The following is a 23,363-nucleotide window of genomic DNA, read 5'->3' on the forward strand; positions in this document are numbered from 1 at the left end:
CTGCTAGTGTTGGCCGAACATCTAGATGTTCGGGTTCGGGCCGAACAGGCCGAACATGGCCGCGATGTTCGGGTGTTCGACCCGAACTCCGAACATAATGGAAGTCAATGGGGACCCGAACTTTTGTGGTTTGTAAAGCCTCCTTACATGCTACATACCCCAAATTTACAGGGTATGTGCACCTTGGGAGTGGGTACAAGAGGAAAAAATAATTAGCAAAAAGAGCTTATAGTTTTTGAGAAAATCGATTTTAAAGTTTCAAAGGGAAAACTGTCTTTTAAATGCGGGAAATGTCTGTTTTCTTTGCACAGGTAACATGCTTTTTGTCGGCATGCAGTCATAAATGTAATACATATAAGAGGTTCCAGGAAAAGGGACCGGTAATGCTAACCCAGCAGCAGCACACGTGATGGAACAGGAGGAGGGTGGCGCAGGAGGAGAAGGCCACGCTTTGAGACACAACAACCCAGGCCTTGCATGAGGACAAGAAGCGTGCGGATAGCATGCTTTGTACCACCATGCAGTCATAAATGTAATAAAGATAAGTGGTTCAATAAACAGGGACCACGCGGCAACGCTAACCCAGCAGCAGCACACGTGATGGAACAGGAGGAGGCGCAGGAGGAGAAGGCCACGCTTTGTGAGACACAACAACCCAGGCCTTGCATGAGGACAAAAAGCGTGCGGATAGCATGCTTTGTACCGCCATGCAGTCATAAATGTAATAAAGATAAGAGGTTCCATAAACAGGGACCGGCAACGCTAACCCAGCAGCAGCAGCAGCCGCAGCACACGTGATGGAACAGGAGGAGGTGCAGGAGGAGAAGGCCACGCTTTGTGAGACACAACAACCCAGGCCTTGCATGAGGACAAAAAGCGTGCGGATAGCATGCTTTGTACCGCCATGTAGTCATAAATGTAATAAAGATAAGAGGTTCCATAAACAGGGACCGGCAACGGTAACCCAGCAGCAGCAGCAGCAGCAGCACACGTGATGTAACAGGAGGAGGCGCAGGAGGAGAAGGCCACGCTTTGTGAGACACAACAACCCAGGCCTTGCATGAGGACAAAAAGCGTGCGGATATAGCAGCAATGCTTTTTGCCGCCATGCAGTCATAAATGTAATACAGATGAGAGGTTCAATAAACAGGGACCGGAAACGCTAAACCATCCCAGATGTTCATCGGTCATGTTACTTGGTTGGGGTCCTGGAGTGTTGCGTAGTCGTTTCCAATCCAGGATTGATTCATTTTAATTTGAGTCAGACGGTCTGCATTTTCTGTGGAGAGGCGGATACGCCGATCTGTGACGATGCCTCCGGCAGCACTGAAACAGCGTTCCGACATAACGCTGGCTGCCGGGCAAGCCAGCACCTCTATTGCGTACATTGCCAGTTTGTGCCAGGTGTCTAGCTTCATGCCCGGTTTCAGGTCCAGCGGTGCCAGCCACAAATCCGTCTGTTCCTTTATTCCCCTCCAAATTTCCTCCCCTGTGTGCTGCTTATCCCCAAGGCAGATCAGCTTCAGCAACGCTTGCTGACGCATGCCAACAGCTGTGCTGCACTGCTTCCACGATCCTACTGCTGCTGGTGCTGGGTTAGCATTTCCGGATGAGGTACAGCTTTGAGATGCGTTGGAGGAGAAGGAGTCAGAGAGGTAGGTGCTGCTGTTGTTATCCAGCTGTTTGCGGCGTGGGCAACACCCGCGCCGTAGCAGGTGAGGAATCGCTGCCAGGCTCCACAAGGTTCACCCAGTGCGCGGTAAGGGAGATGTATCGACCCTGGCCGAACGCACTCGTCCAGGTGTCAGTGGTGAGGTGAACCTTGCAGGCAACGGCATTCTTCAAGCTTCGGGTTATTTAGCTGACCACGTGCTCATGCAACTCAGGCACTGCAGAGCGCGCAAAGTGGTAGCGGCTGGGAACCACGTAACGTGGGATGGCCACTGACATCATGCCCTTGAAGCTGTTTGTCTCCACCACTCGATATGGCAGCATTTCGCAGGCCAGAAGCTTGGCTATGCTGGCTGGCTGTTACTGCCACGGCCCGGGGGTCATTTGCTGGCAATTTCCTCTTGCGCTCAAACATCTCAGAGACAGACAACTCAACCGTAGCGCTGCACACCGAAGGGCTGTTGGTTGTTGTGTTTGATGAACACTGGGAGACCTCAAGAGCACTAGTCCGGAAAGTGACAGTGTCAGCATCGTCTGATGTTTGTGAATGTTGTGAACCACGCAATGGCTGGGCTACTGCTGCTGCTGAGGCGGGTCTGGTGGTGAGTCTGGTGAACCCAAGGGAGGCAGTGTTGCTGGTGGTACCCTGTCCTGCCGCGTTTGCCCACAGAGTGGGATGTTTGGATAGAATGTGGCGGCTCATGCTGGTGGTGGAGAGGTTGTTATACTTTTCCCCCTGCTCAGGCGGGTCTTGCACACCTTGCAAATCGCCATGGTAACATCCTCAGTGCAGTCTTCAAAGAAAGCCCAGACTTTAACTGGCTGAGGACTCGGACCTCGTGCGTGATGTGCTGGTGCTGCTTAACCCACTGCTGGACGCTTGAGAGGTCATCCAAGTAATTATCTGGTCCTGTTCTTTTGGATCTGTGAGGGTTGTTGTCCTGGACAACATGGGCGGTATTGAGTGGGTTTTCTTGGGTGCTCCCCTGTGGCCTGTACGTGAACCGTCAGAGGAAACACCTCTTCCCTTGCCCCTCCCTCTTTCACCGGATTTCTTCCTCATTTCACTTATCCTTAAAGTACACGCTGACTGGCAGCAGTACAGTGGCAGTACAGAAATGCTATACAGTGGTGGGTGAGCGGTGTACCACTATTGTCAGCAGTGACACAGAGCACAATGCTATACAGTGGCGGGTGAGCGGTGTACTACTGTTCCCAGCAGACACAGAGTGGAAGTAAACACAATGCTATATAGTGTGGCTGAGCCGTGTACACAGAGTGGCATTAAACACAATGCTATATAGTCTGCTATATAGTCACCCCGAACAGGGTGATGTTCTGCAGAACCCGAACAGTGGCAAACACTGTTCGCCCAACACTACTGGGAGGGAACGCAGATTTTAGTACCTAAACACATGATACAACATGTTTTCCGGGGTCGGACTCTGAGGCACATACAGATGGTCCCGATCATCATCCTCATCATACAACTCTTCTCCTGAGTCTGACCCACCCACCACCTCTGCCACCCCAACATCCCCAGACACAGACCCCTCATCGTCCTCAACATTAACTTGGGATGCTGGCCTGAGCCAGACCTCCTCCTCCACATCAGGCCCCATCATCTCCTCAATGGCAGCCCTCATTAATCGCTCTGGCGACGGACCGATGGACACAACGTTCTCCTCCGGGGAGGGCTGCTGCTGACCACTGGCTGCTGGGGTGGATGTTATAGCTTGCGTGGGGCGTTGGCTGTTGCTGTTGTTGGGAGTGCTGCTCACAGCGGAGGTCTCTGGGGAACTCATGTTGAGCTCATATAGTGGTTGACGGTGAGTGGAGTATTACTGATCCCAGCAATATACACACTGACTGGCAGAGTACGCAATGCTATATAGTGTGGCTGAGCGGTGTACACAGAGTGGCAGTAAACACAATGCTATATAGTCTGGCTGAGCGAGCGGTGTACTACTGTTCCCAGCAGAATCAGAGTGGCAGTAAACAATGGTATATAGTCTGGCTGAGCGGTGTACACAGAGTGTCAGTAAACAATGGTATATAGTCTGGCTGAGCGAGCGGTGTACTACTGTTCCCAGCAGAATCAGAGTGGCAGTAAACAATGGTATATAGTCTGGCTGAGCGGTGTACACAGAGTGTCAGTAAACAATGGTATATAGTCTGGCTGAGCGGTGTACACAGAGTGGCAGTAAACACAATGCTATATAGTCTGGCTGAGCGAGCGGTGTACTACTGTTCCCAGCAGAATCAGAGTGGCAGTAAACAATGGTATATAGTCTGGCTGAGCGGTGTACACAGAGTGTCAGTAAACAATGGTATATAGTCTGGCTGAGCGGTGTACACAGAGTGGCAGTAAACAATGGTATATAGTCTGGCTGAGCGGTGTACACAGAGTGGCAGTAAACACAATGCTATATAGTCTGGCTGAGCGAGCGGTGTACTACTGTTCCCAGCAGAATCAGAGTGGCAGTAAACAATGGTATATAGTCTGGCTGAGCGGTGTACACAGAGTGTCAGTAAACAATGGTATATAGTCTGGCTGAGCGGTGTACACAGAGTGTCAGTAAACAATGGTATATAGTCTGGCTGAGCGAGCAACATTAACTTGGGATGCTGGCCTGAGCCAGACCTCCTCCTCCACATCAGGCCCCATCATCTCCTCAATGGCAGCCCTCATTAATCGCTCTGGCGACGGACCGATGAAAACAACGTTCTCCTCCGGGGAGGGCTGCTGCTGACCACTGGCTGCTGGGGTGGATGTTATAGCTTGCGTGGGGCGTTGGCTGTTGCTGTTGTTGGGAGTGCTGCTCACAGCGGAGGTCTCTGGGGAACTCATGATGAGCTCATATAGTGGTTGACGGTGAGTGGAGTATTACTGATCCCAGCAATATACACACTGACTGGCAGAGTACGCAATGCTATATAGTGTGGCTGAGCGGTGTACACAGAGTGGCAGTAAACACAATGCTATATAGTCTGGCTGAGCGAGCGGTGTACTACTGTTCCCAGCAGAATCAGAGTGGCAGTAAACAATGGTATATAGTCTGGCTGAGCGGTGTACACAGAGTGTCAGTAAACAATGGTATATAGTCTGGCTGAGCGAGCGGTGTACTACTGTTCCCAGCAGAATCAGAGTGGCAGTAAACAATGGTATATAGTCTGGCTGAGCGGTGTACACAGAGTGTCAGTAAACAATGGTATATAGTCTGGCTGAGCGGTGTACACAGAGTGGCAGTAAACACAATGCTATATAGTCTGGCTGAGCGAGCGGTGTACTACTGTTCCCAGCAGAATCAGAGTGGCAGTAAACAATTGTATATAGTCTGGCTGAGCGGTGTACACAGAGTGTCAGTAAACAATGGTATATAGTCTGGCTGAGCGGTGTACACAGAGTGGCAGTAAACAATGGTATATAGTCTGGCTGAGCGGTGTACACAGAGTGGCAGTAAACACAATGCTATATAGTCTGGCTGAGCGAGCGGTGTACTACTGTTCCCAGCAGAATCAGAGTGGCAGTAAACAATGGTATATAGTCTGGCTGAGCGGTGTACACAGAGTGTCAGTAAACAATGGTATATAGTCTGGCTGAGTGGTGTACACAGAGTGTCAGTAAACAATGGTATATATTCTGGCTGAGCGAGCGGTGTACTACTGTTCCCAGCAGAATCAGAGTGGCAGTAAACAATGGTATATAGTCTGGCTGAGCGGTGTACACAGAGTGTCAGTAAACAATGGTATATAGTCTGGCTGAGCGAGCGGTGTACTACTGTTCCCAGCAGAATCAGAGTGGCAGTAAACAATGGTATATAGTCTGGCTGAGCGGTGTACACAGAGTGTCAGTAAACAATGGTATATAGTCTGGCTGAGCGGTGTACACAGAGTGTCAGTAAACAATGGTATATAGTCTGGCTGAGCGGTGTACACAGAGTGGCAGTAAACACAATGCTATATAGTCTGGCTGAGCGAGCGGTGTACTACTGTTCCCAGCAGAATCAGAGTGGCAGTAAACAATGGTATATAGTCTGGCTGAGCGGTGTACACAGAGTGTCAGTAAACAATGGTATATAGTCTGGCTGAGCGGTGTACACAGAGTGGCAGTAAACAATGGTATATAGTCTGGCTGAGCGGTGTACACAGAGTGGCAGTAAACAATGGTATATAGTCTGGCTGAGCGGTGTACACAGAGTGTCAGTAAACACAATGCTATATAGTCTGGCTGAGCGAGCGGTGTACTACTGTTCCCAGCAGAATCAGAGTGGCAGTAAACAATGGTATATAGTCTGGCTGAGCGGTGTACACAGAGTGTCAGTAAACAATGGTATATAGTCTGGCTGAGCGGTGTACACAGAGTGTCAGTAAACAATGGTATATAGTCTGGCTGAGCGGTGTACACAGAGTGGCAGTAAACACAATGCTATATAGTCTGGCTGAGCGAGCGGTGTACTACTGTTCCCAGCAGACACAGAACAGTAAACAGAATGCTATATGGTGTGGCTGAGCGAGCGGTGTACCACTATTCCCAGCAGACACAGAACAGTAAACAGAATGCTATATAGTGTGGCTGAGCGAGCGGTGTACCACTATTCCCAGCAGACACAGAACAGTAAACAGAATGCTATATAGTGTGGCTGAGCGAGCGGTGTACCACTATTCCCAGCAGACACAGAACAGTAAACAGAATGCTATATAGTGTGGCTGAGCGAGCGGTGTACCACTATTCCCAGCAGACACAGAACAGTGAACAGAATGCTATATAATGTGGCTGAGCGAGGTACACAGAGTGGCAGTAAACAGAATGCTATATAGTGTGGCTGAGCGAGCGGTGTACCACTATTCCCAGCAGCGACACAATGACAGGGGGGACCCTGGCTAGCGTGGCTGGAGCGCGAACTACCCTGCCTGCCTACCCAAAGCTAAACCCACAGACAAATGGCGGAGATATGACGTGGTTCGGTTATTTATTTACCCGAACCACGTGACAGTTCGGCCAATCAGAGCGCGTTCGGGTCTGAACCACGTGACCCGTTCGGCCAATCACAGCGCTAGCCGAACGTTCGGGGAACGTTCGGCCATGCGCTCTTAGTTCGGCCATGTGGCCGAACGGTTTGGCCGAGCACCGTCAGGTGTTCGGCCGAACTCGAACATCACCCGAACAGGGTGATGTTCTGCAGAACCCGAACAGTGGCGAACACTGTTCGCCCAACACTAGCCTCTGCCCATGGAAATCAAAAAGATGTCAGCTGTTAAATGGAACAAGGATTCTGATTGGTGATTGCTCCTGGCTGGATAGTGTACTGATTAAAAGTGTACTGGTTAAAGCGGTCTAACACCCAGCATTACAACTTTGCTTTAAAAGATTGCTTACAGCTTAGAAACTATTATGCCAGATTTTTTTTTTAAGCAGAAATTTACTAAATGGGTTAAACATGACATTTTAGTTTTGCATTTAGCTAGAAATCTGCATCTGCTGAGGTTTAGATGCAAATGTATCTTTGTTTGGAATGCAAATAGACCTCTGAAAAGCCTGTCTGGGAAGCCCTCTGTGCTCTCTCAGAGAGGTGTTTGTTTATTTACATTGTAAATAGATACATTTATTGTATATCTAAACCTCAGCACGGAGGAGGATTTCTAGCAAAATGCAACACTAAAATGTCACGTTTAATCCATTCAGTGAATTTCTGCTAAAAAAAAATCTGGCATAATAGTTTCTAAGCTGTAAGCAATCTTTTAAAGCAAAGTTGTAATGCTGGGTGTTAGACCACTTTAAGGGCTCTGCCTCTAATACAGGAGACCAGGGTTCAAATCTCAGCTCATCCTGTTTAGTAAGCCAGCATCTATTCAGTAGTAAGGAGTCCTTGGGCTTGACTCCCTAACACTGCTACTGCCTATATAGCGCGGCCTAGTGGCTGCAGCTCTGGCACTTTGAATCCATCAGTAGAAATAAATATGCTGTGGCTTGTCTTGTCTCAATTGACACCCTCACTGTCTTTCTCCATTCAGTGCCTAACTAAGTACCAACTGTGATGCCAGGTATTTGGTGACTGAAAGTAATGGAAACAAAATACTCTATATTTGGTATTCATCTGTGTGATGGATACACAGATCCGCAAATCTCTTGGTCAAGAGTCACTGTTGTAGCAGAAGAGCATGATAAATTATAGGTTGAGTGGTAGATGGACTTTAACCACTTGCCGACCGCGCACTCATACCGCGCGTCGGCAAAGTGGCAGCTGCAGGACCAGCGACGCAGTATTGCGTCGCCAGCTGCAGGCTGATTAATCAGGAAGCAGCCGCTCGTGCGAGCGGCTGCTTCCTGTCAATTCACGGCGGGGGGCTCTGTGAATAGCCTGCGGGCCGCCGATGGCGGCTCGCAGGCTAAATGTAAACGCAAGCGGAAATAATCCGCTTTGTTTACATTTGTACGGCGCTGCTGCGCAGCAGCGCCGTAAGGCAGATCGGCGATCCCCGGCCAATCAGTGGCCGGGGATTGCCGCCATGTGACAGGGGACGTCCCGTCACTGGCTGCACAGGACGGATAGCGTCCTGTGCAGCCCGGATCTCCAAGGGGGGGCCAGGTAGGAGAGGGAGGGGGAGGATTTCGCCGCGGAGGGGGGCTTTGAGGTGCCCCCCCCCGCAACACCCGGCAGGCAGGAGCGGTCAGACCCCCCCAGCACATCATCCCCCTAGTGGGGAAAAAAGGGGGGCGATCTGGTCGCTCTGCCTGCACGCTCATCTGTGCTGGGGGCTGCAGAGCCCACCCAGCACAGATCAGCTACAACAGCGCTGGTCCTTAAGGGGGGGTAAAGGGTGGGTCCTCAAGTGGTTAAGGTAATATCTGTCAAGAGCTGTCCAACCTGATTTTCTCCTTCAGTGGAGAGGTGAAAATGATCAGGCCTAGAAAGCGCCCAACTGGTGCTTGCTTCACAGAACATAAACCCACTAAAATACAGCACTGTGGCACAGAGGGAATAGCAAAAGGCTATGAGGTTCTATTTCAGTCCTGCAACACAACATTAATGATTGCCATTTTCACCTGTATCCATGAGTGATGGGACACATAGGTGTAATGAATTCATGTGTGATCTGTGTTGGCTGTAAGATGTGTCAGACTCCACAAATCTCTCTGTTTAATTTGACTAGCTAAGTTCAATGGCTTACTGATTTGGAGACACAAATGTCAATGCAAGATGTTGGAAAAGTTTGCTGCTAAACCAGAAGGCTATATATTGTAAAATAATTCAACATATGAGTTTCATGCCTATTAAAGTTCCCCTTGTCTAGCTTTATACCATGTAATCCCTGAAACCATTCCGTGTAAAGAATGGGCATTAAAGAAATAACAAATAAGTTTGACATTTTTTACATTGCTAGACAGAGTCTAATTTATTAATGAAAACCGAGGAGAATGGAAAAAACTATTATATATACCTAGGGCTTTCCCCAGCCCCCATCAGGCTGTTTGCTTCCTCGCTGTCCTCCTGGGCCACCTTGATCCTCTGCTAGCCGGCCTGTCTTTCAGTCAGGGTGAACTATGCATGCGGGGCCCCGGCACACAATGCTCCCAGCTACGGAAGTGTGATGAGGGTGAGCGCACAGCCGGACTGCACATGTGCCGAATTAAGGAGTTACCTGGCATAATTACCGGGCCGGCTAGCTTAGGATCGAGGCACACAGGAGGGCGGAAAGGGACCGAACAGTCTGGAGGGGGCTGGAGGAAGCCCCAGGTATGTATACATTTTTTTTTCATTTGTCTCAGGTACACTTTAAGTCTGTACAAACTGATGGTGGTTGGAGGGATCTGTGTCATCAGAATTGATGCAGATCTGGCTGAGGCCCAGAGTTTGGCAGAGTTCTGCAGATTGGCGGTGTGGTGCGGCGGCCACATGCACCGTCAATAACAGACCTTCGGGGATTACTGCGTTAGTATGCAGTAATCCCCGCCTGGTATCCGGTCAAGCAGGAAGTGACGCTCACTTCCTGTTGGGCAATTGATGACATGCGTGGAAGCGTATTGTAGAAATACGCTTCCACGCATGTGCGATGCTGAAAGCTGTGGCGGGTTTTTTAATTTCACGAGCGTTACAATAGACCTACATGACTTCTGGTCAGGTGCAGGACGCCACAGGAGCCGCACGGTAATGTAGGTATGGCCAGGCATTAAATAAAGTACTAATGGCGCAGTATACCGCAATGTGGGCAGTGTGAACTCCCCCATAGACTTTCATTAGGCAGTGGTAAATTTAGCGCACCGCACGGTCTTAGTGTGAAAGGGTCCTCAAGCTATCTACAAAACACAAGATTTTAATTAGTGATAATTGTTCCTGATAAACACGCTAGGTGAAAATCTAGCATGAGTGAAAATGTCCATTAGAAAAAAAAATATTCTGGAGTGCTCCTGGCCCCAGAACAGTTTTTTTTCGAAGACACTGTGTACTAATTCAAGAAAGCGGGCAGAGAACCATGAAACATGTTATGTATTTAGTATTGGATGAATAACAAAACTTGGCTTACCTCATGCAAGCTGTTCTCTTCATTTGAGGTAAGCACATTTTATGAATATATGTTTTGTCAGGTCGGATTTTTGTTCTGCAGAACGCTTAGTAAACTTTTTTTTACTTTAGTGCAACCCATTTAAAGAGACTTTAAGAAGAGCAAAGAACCCGAGTGAGGTCTGGACTTCCTCACTTACCTTCATAGTGTGCAGGGTCGTTTCTTGAGCAGTGCAAGCAGGGGGCAGACCGGTAAGTAGCAGAAGGGGGGGCGCAGGCAGAAAGACATAACCACTAGGGAGCTGGTGATGCGCGGTGCAGCCTAATGGAAGAAGATGATTACCAGCGCGATCACCTTCCTTGACTCCTCCTCGGCTGCCTGCATCAGACGTCAAGTCGTCATCACGTCACCACCCTGTGATGACCCCTGATGTCCTGTAGCGGTACTGCAGGCTGTCAGTGCGCAGCGCCCACGGAGGAGTCGGCTTTCCGGGCTCTCTTCGCCTGTGTGTTTTCCTGGTCTCTGCTTCCTCCTGGATGAGCGGCTGGTCAGTAGTAAGTAGGCAGACCTACTTGTGACCTGTGGCTGTGTGACTGTCCCTAAAGAGTTCAGTGTTCGGGAGTCCACGGGGATTGGGGGGAAGGGAGCACAATTTTTACACCCTCTCCCTGGGTGCAATTTAGCCTAGAAAGTGCCCTGATAGTGTGGTTGATAGTCCTGCAGCCAACACTTGTGAGTATTACTTCTATACACCCATTATTACACCTGGTGTAAGTAACTACTACACTATATGGGGCTCCTGTGGGCTCTGTGCTTTTTGGAAGGTTTTTTGGTGTATCTGCTGTAGTTCAGGCAGGACTTGTGTATAGATTTGTAGGCCAAACATAGGATCCCCCCCCCCCTTTAAAGTGACACTGAAGCGAAAAAAAAATCTTTTAAAAATCTTATTATATAATGAATTGTATGTGTAGTACAGCTAAGAAGTAGAACATTAGTAGCAAAGAAAATAGTCTCATATTGTTTTCCAGTACAGGAAGAGTTAAGAAACTTCAGTTGTTATGTATGCAAAAGAGCTTCTCTGAGCTTCCCGATTCAACTTGGGCTCAATACAGTCCTGTTTTCTGAAGCACTTATACATCAAAGAAACAGTGAGAGACAGCTTGATATAAGGTTTTACTGCAGGGAACTTCACAGGATTATTAGCTCTGCTTTGTTTTATAGATTAAAATAGAGTGTGGGTTGTAAACTGCAAATATGACAGAATAATGCAATGGTATAAAAAAGTATATAACTGAAAATAAAAATATGAGGCTCTTTTCTTTGCTACTAATGTTCTATTGATTATCCGTACTACACATGAAATTCCTTATATCATAAGGTGTTTGGTTTTTTTTTTTCCCCGCTTCCGTGTCCCTTTAAAGGGACTCCGAGCAGTGCGGAAACTATGGAAAGATGCATATCATTTTAAAGCTCTCTTTCTCCTCTTTCTAATGATATATAAACCACTGCCCTACACCTTTTAGTTTTTGCAATTTTCGCGATTGAAATTGCTGCGGCCGCGATTTCAATCGCGAAAATAAAGAAAACTAAAAGGCGTAGAGCGACGATTTAGGGGTCGCCAGAAAGAGGAGAAAGAGAGCTTTAAAATGATATCCATCTTTCCATAGTTACATTGTATTACACAGGGCGACTTTTTCTGCTGAATGGAGCTGCTGACTTTGAGAAAAAGTCGCCCTGTGTAATACAATGTAACTATGGAAAGATGGATATCATTTTAAAGCTCTCTTTCTCCTCTTTCTGACGACACCTAAATCGTCGCTCTATGCCTTTTAGTTTTCTTTATTTTAGCGATTGAAATCGCGGCCGCGGCAATTTCAATCGCGAAAATCACGAAAACTAAAAGGCGTAGGGCGGTGGTTGATATATCATTGGAAAGAGGAGAAAGAGAGCTTTAAAATGATATGCATCTTTCCATACTTTCCGCACTGCTCGGAGTCCCTTTAAGCACACTTAAATTGTAACTGTCGGGGCATAAAATCAAAAATCAATTATTTATTTTTATCTGGTAAACAAGTAACAAGTAACAAGGATGCTAACCAGACAATCCAAAAGTTAAAATCACTGTTACTTTTCTTGTTTATAAATGATCATTCCCCAGTTTACCTGACTCTTATTTGGTACACACAAAATTTGGTACACAAAAAGGAAGTTGCAGGGCATGCTGGGTTGTCCTTTTTTTGCTTCTCTACTTCCCCTCAGACTTGACTAACTCAGACTTGACTAATGCAGCCTGATTGTCTGAAGCCGTTTTCCCTCCTGTTTTCCCCTCCCTCACCTCTGTTCCTCTCTGATTGGACAATATTTCTCATGCTGAGACAATGCACTTTCTATAGTGAAGGGTAGGCAAATCAGGCAGAGGAGAATAAGAGAGGAAATGACATCAGGATTGGCTTCAAAATTAGCCACAGTTAAAATGGGAAATACTAAGAAGGATTTTCTCTTTGACTATAGAAAAATCACTAAAATCAAAATGTGGACAGTGCAATACATATGTTATAAGTAGAGCAAGTATTTATCTACTTATATATGTGTTTTTTTCTGAGATAGTATGGCTGACAGCTCCTGTTTAAAGGAATCATCAGGCTAAAAATAAAAAATTAGCTTTACTCACCTGGGGCTTTCTCCAGCCCCTTGCAGCAGACTGTCCCACGCTGACCACTCTGCTCTCCGCCGCCGTCCCACCTCCCCTGGGATATGTACCATAATAACCTGTGGAAAAAAAACCAGCTGCAGTGCCAGAGAAGTTAAAGAAGAGAAATGAAGGTGGGGAGGAAACAGTTTGTTAATGATTACCACAATTCAAAGCAAGTATAGAGGAGATTAATACCAGCATAGCACCAATGAATAGTTAATACAGGGGTTAAAGTAGGGCTCCCTGTGGTATAAGGGCCCCAGAGGCTCAATTGCTGCCCCCCTCATCTAGCCATTGTAGAGTACAGCAGAACCTTGGTTTGCTAGCATAATTTGTTCCGGAAACATGCTTGTAATCCAAAGCACTCTTATATCAAAACAAATGTTCCCATAAGAATGATTGGAAACCCAGGTAATTTGTTTCCACAATCCAAAAACAAGATGTACACTATAACAAACAGAATCATTGCCATCTGTTGACTCGCCCCAACCTTTCTTTTCTTGTACGTGGCTTTAACTAGGAACTTATCCAATGACAGTCACTTTTGAGGATTTCATGGAAACGTGGCATTGCACAGTCTCTACACTCAGATTAAGTAAAAACAAGTACAATTATGCAGCGCCAAAGGGAGAAGAACTGTCGGCTCAGTAGTGATGATGTGATGCATGTATGCTTTTGTTTGCTTGTTTATCAAGATGTTGCTTGTATATCAAGTCAAAATTACAAAAACATTTTTGCTCGTATTGCAAAGCAGTCCTAAACCAAATTACTCTCAATCCAAGATTGTACTTGAGGGAGTCAGAGAGGATACTTCCTATTACAGGGGGCATACCTGGCAGCCTATACGGGTGGGAAGGTGCCTAATACTGCAGGCACATCGTGCTATCAATACAGGCAGAGGGGGCACATCTAGCCATCTAACCTAGGAAGGGGGCTGCCTAATATTGGGGGCACATCTGGCTATGTATACTGGGGAGGGGGCTACCTAATACTGGGGGCACATCTGGCTACCTACCCATACTGGGGAGAGGAGCTACTACCTAATACTGGGGGCAGTTGTCTATACTGGGGAGAGGGGCTACCGATTACTGGGGGCTCAATGGATGTCTATACTGGGGAGAGGGGCTACCGATTACTGGGGGCTCATATGGATGTCTATACTGGGGAGAGGGGCTACCGATTACTGGGGGCTCATATGGTTGTCTATACTGGGGAGAGGGGCTACCGATTACTGGGGGCTCATATGGATGTCTATACTGGCGAGAGGGGCTACCGATTACTGGGGGCTCATATGGTTGTCTATACTGGGGAGAGGGGCTACCGATTACTGGGGGCTCATATGGTTGTCTATACTGGGGAGAGGGGCTACCGATTACTGGGGGCTCATATGGATGTCTATACTGGCGAGAGGGGCTACCGATTACTGGGGGCTCATATGGTTGTCTATACTGGGGAGAGGGGCTACCGATTACTGGGGGCTCATATGGATGTCTATACTGGGGAGAGGGGCTACCGATTACTGGGGGCTCATATGGATGTCTATACTGGCGAGAGGGGCTACCGATTACTGGGGGCTCATATGGTTGTCTATACTGGGGAGAGGGGCTACCGATTACTGGGGGCTCATATGGATGTCTATACTGGGGAGAGGGGCTACCGATTACTGGGGGCTCATATGGATGTCTATACTGGCGAGAGGGGCTACCGATTACTGGGGGCTCATATGGTTGTCTATACTGGGGAGAGGGGCTACCGATTACTGGGGGCTCATATGGATGTCTATACTGGGGAGAGGGGCTACCGATTACTGGGGGCTCATATGGTTGTCTATACTGGGGAGAGGGACTACCAAATGCTGGGGGCTCATTTGGCTATCTATAGTGAGGGGCAACGTAATACTAGGGGCACATCTAGCTATCTAAACTGGGGTACTAATTTGTACTGGGGGCACATCTTTTGGCTACCTATTTAGTTGTGGTTGGACTGTGTTTGTTTGTTTGTTTATTACTGGGTGCACATTTCCCACCTTTACTGGGGGATGATACAATTCGGGAGGAGGGGGCTCTTTGGAACCTTTGCCTCAAGTGCTGGAGAACCTAGCCCTGGCTTTGTTCCACTGTCTGTGGAGGAAATCTACACACACTCCACTGGGGACACAGGCCTCCATGATGAAGAGTAACAAAGATTGCCACATAATATTGTATACGTGTTTAATAGAATGGATGGGGTAAGGATCGCTGCTTTTTTTACCTGTCTGTATACTGTTAGGGACATTCCGCTCAATGACTGTTCTACGCCTTGACACGGGACTGGGCCCCTTTAGTCCCCAGGCCCACATGCAGCAGCAGGCTTTGCAGGGGCTATTGTTATGCCCCTGGCAGGGACAAAGAAAGGTCCTGCTCTGATTCCTAACTCACTACTAAAAAAAAGTGTTTTATTGCAGTTTGTGCCCCATCAGAGAGATGTCCTGAATTCCTGATAACACTCGCACCACAGAAACTCAAAGGACATCTCCTGAGCAAGAATATTTTGTGGGAGTTCCACCTAAAGGGCACTTGGAACCATACTCATACAACAGTCATCCCTGGTCAGCACACAATTTATTTCCCAAAGTCGTTGACGACTGTAAGAAGAAGCCAGTGGTAGCTCTAGGGAACTGTCACAATTCACATCCTGCGCAGGCACAGTAAGAGAAAACCTTGTAGGAAGCTCCTGGTTAAGGGAGCGCGAATTAGGACGCACAAGTCCAGAGCCGCACAGGCGCAGTGGCCGTCAACTTGCAAGTCGGCAATACCGAAACTACGCTGCGGCGGGGGACTGGAGGATCATTGAGGACTGCCGTGGCCACAGGGCGGCTGCAGGGGGCTGGCAGAAGCCCCAGGTGAGTAAAACGCTTTTTTTTTTAAAACTATCTTTAGGCTCCCTTTGAACATGAGAAAAATACATTCCCTACTAGATGAAATGAGGACAGCGGCGCAGCAAGGCCATAAGTTGTGCAGCGCTGTACTGTAATTTCTTATACAGTATACAGTATTTATACATGCACTATAAGTACAATGCAATTCAATTTCCCTGAACTAGAACATTCATACATCCCAATACCCTTCCAATGCCACCACCTTGTCGGTAATACTTAGAATGCATTTCAGCTTTGTTTCTAATTATTTCACCAGCAATGATGATCAGAAAATTGTATTTGAATTGTGACTTGTGAAAAGTCAATTGTATTAGCACTATTGGGATGAAGTTCAAGTTCCTACAATATATTCATTATTAATCACAGCATGAGCTACTGCCATATAAAAAAATAACTTTTATTACATATAAATATAAAAAGTGTACCAATATATAAAAAGCCCTTTAATAGTTTATAACCATCAAAAGTTCCGCAGTGCGCACTGCAATAATGGTAGGTAAGGCGATAATACAATCGCCTATATACCCTGTCTGAGGCCTACAGACACAATCTATTAGTTCAAAGAGTCTGCTTGGATGTAATTCAATGTGATCACAAGAGAAAAAATGGAGTCTAGTCAAAAATCGAAAAAACCATCAAAGAGTTTTTCTTCTATAGAAAATAAATCACTCCCTCTTCTGAATATTTGTATCCATAAAGCAGATTATGCTGTAATGCAAATATAGTGTATAGTCTGAGCGTCAATTGTATCCAGCAAGTAGGCATAGGGTGGTATACGATTCATCAACTGGTTCTTGTGTTGCCATATATGTCCTTACATAATTTGCCATGGGTGCAACAGAACAAAGAATTGGAATGGTCTCACCATAATCGGCATCACATCTCTTTAAGTTGGCCGGGCTCCCACCAGCAGTCAGATCTCGAGACCTCTCTCATCCACTCCGGCGACGTCTCGCCTTGTGGCTATAAAAGCTCCATGTCGCACCCCCGGCTCCCCTAATGGGGTATAAAGTCCGTGTTGTAATTAAATTCACAGCGGCATCGCCAGCAGGACAGTACTGTGGCACATCCAAAGCGTGCAGTGCGGGGCAATCGTACATGTCGACCGGTTTCAGCGGACACGCCGTTTTTTTCAGGACAACAAAATATTTCACACTGCGCAGTTTTAAAAGTTAATTGTGATGATGTCACTTCCCTTTCCAATTCAACTGTTTATCGCTCAATTCTGTTTATCGCATTCTTGTCTGTACAATAGGTGCCATTTTGTTGAAGTCCTATCTAGAAAAAACTCCTGTTTGCACGTGCAGCGCCATTCAATTGAGATTTTATTCAGAGGTGACTCATCCAAGCTTTACTAAAAAAGATTATATATAAACAACAAAAGAAAAACATAAAACTCATGTGCAGAGCCCATGCTGTGAATCAGTTTGTCGCCCTTATGCTGGGTACACACGGTACGTTCCTGCACTCGAAGCCCCGCTCGATTCCCGGCCGCTCGATTATTTCCGAGCATTTCCAAGCGCATTTCGATGATTGTTAGGTAGATTCTCATGCTAAGTATGCCAAATCGACCTAATGATCCATCGAAACGGGAATCGGACATGTCGGAAATAATTGAGCGGCCGGGAATCGATGGGAATCGAGCGGGGAATCGAGTGCGGGAACGCACCGTGTGTATCCAGCATTATAGTGTGTATCACATATAGCAATATACATAGAGATCTCTCAATAATAATCTATTATAATACATATACTGCCATCTTGTGGCCAAAAAAGGAACTACATAATGAAAAATTGTTCTAATACTCCATTTATGATCCCTTAATCAGATTGATGTTATTCAGTGGTCAGAAGTTACAAAATATATCACGTCTTGTTAAATATATATATAAATCGCTGTAACATACACACCCACAATTCCAAGGTAACAAGGGGAAGGGGAGCTAAATCTGAAATATCATATATAGCTTGGCAGTATTACTCTGTCCTATTCGCAAGAACAAGAAAAGGGCTCCCCATTCCCCCCAACCACGCAATACATAAGGATGCATAAACACAGCATATGCCACCACTGACCATATGAATATACATTGTATTATACACACTTGATTTATCAATCATTTAAAAATGCAGCATATGACACATGGTCATTTAGACCAGGGGGCTGCATGGCACAAAGGTCAATAATCCACCTTGTTTCAATTTGCAGCAGTCTTTCTTCAATATCGCCTCCCCTGATATGTGGGTGTACTCTGTCAATCACATAGAAACAGAACTTATTAAACACCTTGCCGTGTTTCAAAATTAAATGACGAGCAACCGCCGATTTTAAATTTCCCGATTGGAACCCGTATATATGGTCATAAATTCTTTGTTTCAACTGTCTAGTTGTCATCCCGACGGAAAAAGCGCCACATTTGCGCACAAAAAAGGTATATAACTGCTCTGGTATTGCAATTTGCAAAATGTCTGCATTAAATAGTTCTGTCTCTGCTATCAATTTTGATTGACAATTTTTGGGCCACATATCTACATTGATTGCAATCTCCACACCTATGTGTCCCCTTGTATCTGCAACATTGCTTCCGAGTCTGTTGAAAATGGCTATTCACTAGTTGGTCCTTTATGGACTTGGATCTTCTATAAACAATATTGGGAGTGCTCGGAGTCGGAACCAAGCTCCCCAAACTGGCATCACCCGTCATGAAATGCAAGTGTTTTTTCAAAATTGCCTGGATGTTTTTGCTCTGCTTTGAATATCTCAAATATAATCTCAAGTCAAATCACTGTTTCTGTTTCCTTTTTCTCAAAAATTAATCTATGTCTATCAGATTCTTTGCTCCTCTTATAAGCTGTGCTCAACCATTTATCTTTATAGCCTCTGTCTCTAAACCTCTTTCTTAGGGTTCAAACTATTCTTCGGTACTGCAGTGTCGTTTGGCTCCTAACTTCCCTGGCGGTAAGCCCGACCTCAGGTCGTGCTATGCGCGCAGGAGGATTTCTCAGGCCCTGCTGGGCCGATTTGCATATATTTTTTTTTTGTACACGCAGCTAGCACTTTGCTAGCTGCGTGTACTTTCCGATCGTCGCCGCTACCCGCCGCGCCGCCCCTCCCCAGACCCCTTGTGCAGCCTGGCCTATCAGCACCAGGCAGCGCTGAGGGGTGGATCGGGACTCCCGATGATGTCACAACGTCCATGACGTTGATGATGATCGTCGCCATGGCGACGGGGAAAGCCAAACAGGAAATCCCATTCTGAACAGGATTTCCTGTTTGCGCTGATCGCCGGAGGCAATCGGAGGGGGTGGGGAGATGCCGCTGCACAGCGGCTATCATGTAGCAAACGCTAGGCTAGCTACATGATTAGAAAATAGAATTTAAAATGCTGCGCTGCCCCCTGGCAGTTTTAATAGACCGCCAGGGAGGTTAAATACTGGCCAATAGAGATTCGTTTTATAACTGGGCCATAATGTGCACTCTCAGCATGTAGTAAACTGTTACTGGCAGTTGCAGTTCGCGCAAACCGAACTTTTGCGGAAGTTCACGAACCCGGTTCACGAACCAAAATCAAGGTTCGGGCCATCTCTACTTAAAATAATCGTAATGCGGCAATGTTTCACCAGAAAATATCCATAATGCAGAAATGATTCACCATAAAATAATCATAATGTGGGCAGTGTTCACCAGAAAATAATCGTAATGTGGCAATCTTTCACCATAAAATAATCATAATGTGGCCAGTGTTCACCAGAAAATTATCATATTGTGGCCAGCGTTCACCAGGAAATAATCATACTGTGGCCAGCGTTCACCAGAAAATAATCGCAATGTGGCCAGCGTTCACCAGAAAATAATCATAATGTGGCCTGCCCCCCCAAAATGGCCACGAGCGGGCCCCAGACAACATCCACCCATTAACTAGACCAATTATGGTTGGGTAGAGTTATTCTCTACTGAATGAATCGAGAAGCTTGTGAGAGCCAATCTCCAGCGAGGTTGGAACTGGATGTAGAACCGGAATGGGCTAAACTGACAGGGTCAGAGGAAATAAAAACCTTGGCTGTAAGATTTAAGCCAATTCTATCAATCGCAATAGAGGCACAGTAAAGTCCTATACCTGTCTTTCACGATATATACAATAATACAATACAATACAATAACATTTCTATAGCGCTTTTCTCCAATAGGACTCAAAGCGCTTAGGCTCTCTCAGATTCAGCAATTCGTAGTAGGATGAAGTATTCACACAACAAAAGTTATATTTCTGCAATATATGTATAGTAGCGAAGAGCAAAAGTAAAAGAAAAGAAAGGGAAGAAAAGGCAAGAAGAGAAGGAAGGAGAGAAGGAGACCACCATGGGAGCGAGGAGCCTGTTAGTGTCTACATAAGATAAAGAGACTTATTATTTGCCCAGGTTAAAGGTGTCTTAGTTGTGCGTTTACATCTGTACCTAATATATAATTGGAGAGCGGAGACCAAATTTTGTAAAAAAAATTCATAGTGTCTGTAAGCCTGGCTCTCAATTTTTCAAAAAATAAGATGTGGAAAAGTCTGCGTTTGACATGTTCGAAAGAGAGTATGGCGGAGCGCCAAGATGCCACTATTGTTAACTTAGTAGCGGTGAAGATATAATTGACCAAAGCGGTTTGTGTGGATGACAGGTGTGGGAATGGGAGGCCTAATAAAGTGTGTAAGGGATTTTTCGGGATGGGAACACTTAATAATGAGGAGGCCCAGGTACAAACTCTCGTCCAAAGTCTACAGTATGTACTTTCTTGCATTTCCACCATATATGGTTATACACTTATTGCACAACCTCTGAAGCAATTACCAGAGGTGCTTTTGCTAATCTTTGATAAACGATGGGGGACCAAGTACCACCTGAATAAGAGTTTGTAATTGACCTCTATAAGATCCGCGTTCACTGAAATGTGGGGGATATTATCCCAAATATCTGTAAGGTTATCTACTTCAATTTTTATTCCTAACTCCTTCTCCCATTTTATAATATATTCCGGCTTTTGCTCTGAGAACATTTGGGACAAATCTCTATATATCATAGATATTATACCTGGGGAAAAGGGATTTGTCGCACAAAAGGCCTCAAAGGAAGTTTTTGAAGAGGGTGAGGAGTTGGCAGGTAGATGACTCTTGACAAAGTGAGCTATTTGCATATACCTAAAATGTTCTGAGGAAGGGAGATTCTTTTTTCTCTCAATAGGTTGAGAGGTTTGACTCCTTTATCATTTGAGAGGTCACATATTTTGGTCAGTCCTGCTTGAGACCACCATTTATAACTTGTGGGAGATGAAAGGCCAGCTGGGAAAGAAGGATTTCCTAAAAAGGATGTTAGCGGATGATGCGTGGACATCCGTCTTTCTGAATATTTACAACTGTCCCATACGGTAAGCGAGTTTCTTAATATTGGGTTGGTGATTTTATTACAGAAGGGAGGGGCAATCCATAGCAGGTTCTGAGGCGTAATGGGGTGGGCAACATTCTCTTCTTTATCTACCCAAGCAGGTTTTCCTTCATTAGCATGCCAGCATGTAAGTGGGGCTAATTGAGCTGCTTTATAATATAACTTTAAAGTCGGCACTCCCAGGCCACCTTTAGATCGTGGGAGGAGTAGATATCGTTTTTTAAAGCGAGGTTTCTTAGTGCCCTATATAAAGTCATTGACCTTATTTTGGAGGGTTTCTAAGTATGTAAAGGGTAAGTGAATGGGGAGTAGTCTAAAGGCATAGAGCAGTTTTGGAAAGAAAGTCATCTTAATGGCTGCAATTCTGCCCATCCATGAAATAGAGTACCTCTTCCAGCACTCCAACAACGTGCAGAGTCTCTGAACTAAGGGAGGGAAGTTATATTTAAATAATGTGTCATAAGAGCTGGTGAGGAGTTTACAACGTTCTTATTGAAACTCGAATGTATCCTGTAGGGCTTGCATCAACAAGGGGGATAATGATATATTTAATGCTTTCGATTTAGTTGGGTTAATGTGGAGTCTGGACACCTTTCCAAATTGTTTTAATACTTTATTTAAATAGAGAGGAGGGAATTGGTGGGTCGGGAGACGCACACCACCAAGTCATCTGCAAACAATGCAATCTTATGCATCCTATCACCCAGCTATATTCCACAAATATCAGGAGTGTTGCGAATCAGGATAGCTAAGGGCTCGATAAGCAAGGCAAGCAGAAGAGGGGATAGGGGGCATCCTTGACGAGTACCCCGGGCAATGTTAAAGGGGGAGGATTTAAAACCATTATACACTACTGTTGCTGATGGAGTGGAATAAAGAGCTCTGATCCAAGTAATCAAGTGATCACCAGAGCCCCAATGCCTTAACACAGCTAATAGATAGGAGAACGAGACTGAATCAAAGGCTTTGGTTATGTCAACAGCTAATAACATGAGCTAATCTTGTTCTTGTGATCTATTATTTTTTTATTTATTTTTTTGCGGCCCACTTGCATTATATACAGCCCTGTCAGTCAGTCGCAGCTGACCTTTGGCCCATTGGTGGTAATTACTACTGTGTGCCACTGCCAGGCCCGGCACATTCAGTGACTACCTGTGTGTGTGACAGGCAGCTGCACATTTGTAATCCCATCCCAATCACTGCACCTGTTCACTGTTCAGTGCACCTACCTACCTACGTGAGCGCATGCGTTGTTATACCACCTTTCATTGCATCTGTTCACGGTACCTGTGTGTGTGTGTGTGTGACAGGTGCACATTTGTAATACCCAGCAGCACTGCATATACCTACCTGTTGTTCAGTGCACCCAAATACCTACGTGAGCGCACGCAGTGTGATATTTAATACCACCAGTCACTGTACCTGTTCACGGTACGTGTGTGTGTGTGACAGCTGCACATTTGTAATACCCATCACTGCATATACCTACCTGTTGTTCAGTGCACCCACCTACCTACGTGAGCGCACGCAGTGTGATATTTAATACCTCCAGTCACTGTACCTGTTCACGGTACGTGTGTGTGTGTGTGTGAGACAGCTGCACATTTGTAATACCCATCACTGCATATACCTACCTGTTGTTCAGTGCACCCACCTACCTACGTGAGCACCCGGAGTGGGATATACCACTCTGTGCATACCAGTCAACTGCACCTGTGTGACTGCACATTGTATTAGTCAAGTCAGTGCATACCTTTCACTTCATCCCCCCCGATATGGACAAAACAGGTAGAGGCAGAGGCAGACCCAGAGGAAGGCCACCTGGCAGGTCTGTTTGAGGTCGTGCTGATGTGATTTTGTGCGGCCCGGGACCAAAGTACAGTGCTCAGAAGAAGGCACGTCCCATTAACTCCCAAGATTGTCTGGACATGGTTGACTATTTAACACAGAACACCTCATCTTCTGCAGCCACCAGCACTACTACAAGCACCACATCTGCTGCATTTGAAAATTCTCAAGAGTTATTTGGTGGGGATTCACAGCCATTATTGTTCATAAGATGAAGGCGCTAAGCAAGTTACATCACCTCATATGTCTGAGTTAGGCAACACTATAGACGTAACGTGTAAGGAGGAGGAGGATGAAGTACCTGCT

Source organism: Hyperolius riggenbachi, chromosome 4 (genome assembly GCF_040937935.1).
Source record: "Hyperolius riggenbachi isolate aHypRig1 chromosome 4, aHypRig1.pri, whole genome shotgun sequence".
NCBI lineage: Eukaryota > Metazoa > Chordata > Amphibia > Anura > Hyperoliidae > Hyperolius > Hyperolius riggenbachi.